Source organism: Cydia pomonella, chromosome 4, assembly GCF_033807575.1.
Source record: "Cydia pomonella isolate Wapato2018A chromosome 4, ilCydPomo1, whole genome shotgun sequence".
Lineage (NCBI taxonomy): Eukaryota > Metazoa > Arthropoda > Insecta > Lepidoptera > Tortricidae > Cydia > Cydia pomonella.
Genome location: NC_084706.1, coordinates 19,711,120 through 19,713,246, shown reverse-complemented (window position 1 = coordinate 19,713,246; position 2,127 = coordinate 19,711,120). Strand labels below are relative to the sequence as shown.

Below are 2,127 nucleotides of genomic sequence, written 5' to 3'. Positions count from 1 at the left end.
CAAGTCAATAATTTGCAGTTTCTAGGAATTTATATTGTTATCAATTTAAAAGAACTATGTTCTTTGTACTTTTTTATATTTTTTTGTAAGACAAGGCGTCTATAGAACTCGATTTGCACGGATATGCTTAATTTGAGAAAAAATAGCACCTAGTTAGATTACCTACCGAAAAAAAAGTTAGACACTAGCATATATTTTTGCAATCAAATGATAAATGATAAAGATAAACCGAGTCAAAGTTCGGAAGTGGTGAAAATAAGTAATTACATTTACCTATCTGCACACTACTATTGACAATTGATTGATTTTATTTATTCAAAAACTACCTACATGAGTTCGACCCCATTTTAAACGCGGTTTATACGATACACATATGCGATTTGATACTTCGCCATGCGTGAGATTTTTTGTCGATATTTTAATATAAATAAGCATCGTGCATCTTTACTTTGCATGTTCAATCCAAACGTATTATATTGCCTAAATGGGACGTTTTTCATCCCATCCCATCTTGCCTCACGTTATAATCTTAAGGTGGTTACAGACTGGCGTATTTTTCTGCGCGTATACGGTTGTTTCGACGGTACGACGTTATACGCGCGTTACATTTCCCTACATTTGGTCTATACGATCATACACGCGCGTACGAGTACGCTCGTATTAAAAAATAAAATAATTAAAAATTATTTATTTCTATACAGAACACAGAAAAACATAATTGGTATACTGGCGGACCCCAAACTAGGCTGAGCCTGTATCTCGGGACCCTTGAGTGCAATACATTGGCAATAAGGATAAAGACGTTACAAATAGGTACAGACGTTACAAATCAGAAAGAGAAGATTAAAAAACTAAAATATAACAACACACTAAAATACATTACAAAACGGTGGATACTACTATACAAATATGTGTGTGTGTGTGTGTGTGTGTGTGTGTGTGTGTGTGTTCGTGTGTGTGCGTATGCGTGTGCGCGTGCGTTAACTTGGTACAAGAAGAGCCTCCGTTTCGTGATATGTTAACGACACAAGCCACATTTTTACCGTTGCCTTGGTCTTACTTAAAGTCCAATTTTGAATTTCGTGTACCTTACAAACATTGTTATATACACGTAGGTGCATAAAATGTGGCGACCGCTTTGCAAGGGCTGATCTATATTTTGGAGTGGGGACTCGAAATTTCCGTTTGGTCAGCAGCTGTGTAATGTTAGGCAATTTGCCAATAATTACATGAGCTTGAGCTACTGCTTTAGACACATATAACCGTCTCACGCTTAGGAGTTTCGAGTCCCGGTAAAGGGAATTCGTTGGGTAAAAAAGAGGTTTGCGCAGCATGACCTTGATGACAGCACGCTGAGCCCTCTCCAGCGTTATAAGTGTGGTTTTTGCGGCACTGCCCCAGACTGCGATGCCATATTTGATTATTGATTGGCAGAGGGCATAGTAGACAAGCCGTAGCACTTGCTCTGAGGTGCAACAGCGAAGCTTTTTCATGATATATATACATTTCCTTACTCTTCCACTTAGTGCTGAAAGTGGTGTTTAAATGAAAGATTGCCGTCAATCAATAAACCCAGATATTTTACCTTTTCAGCTCTAACTATAACGTTACACTTGCAAGGAGACACCCCATTCACCGACTTCCGACAGTTATCGATATGCAGAGGTAGGCTTCTGCCCGAGATATTCATGGGTACTGTCTTATTAGTTTTAGTAAACGTGAGAAAATATGATTTGGCTACATTAAGAGTTAATAAATTATTATTGAGCCACGACATAATAGTCCTCCGCTAGATCAAAGACATTATCCCATGTCTTCCCATGGAACAACACCACGGTATCGTCTGCGTAACAAATTGTATCAGCTCTATCTAGATTTATGTTCATAATGTCGTTTACGTAAATAAGAAAGAGCGAAGGGCCCAGAATACTGCCCTGCGGGACTCCAAAAGAGACTGGTAGTTGATCGCTGTAGTGCTCTCCAATCTTAACAACTTGACGCCTATCAGTCAGATAACTACGGAACCATTCGTGAGAAATCCCCCGTATACCCGAGGCGTACAGCTTCCTTAGTAGGATATCTGTTGAGACAGTGTCGAAAGCTTTACACAGGTCCAAAAATACCCCA

At 39.1% G+C, this 2,127-nt stretch overlaps 1 long non-coding RNA gene across 1 annotated transcript; it reads right to left on the bottom strand.

Annotated features, from left to right (window-relative positions):
- Positions 1–681: 681 nt before the first annotated feature.
- On the bottom strand, positions 682–1,732 carry LOC133517461 (uncharacterized). Its single transcript, XR_009799371.1, has 2 exons — positions 1,230–1,732; positions 682–1,049 (listed from the first exon to the last, which is right to left on the bottom strand). It is a non-coding gene; the product is annotated as an uncharacterized LOC133517461 (long non-coding RNA).
- Positions 1,733–2,127: the final 395 nt, after the last annotated feature.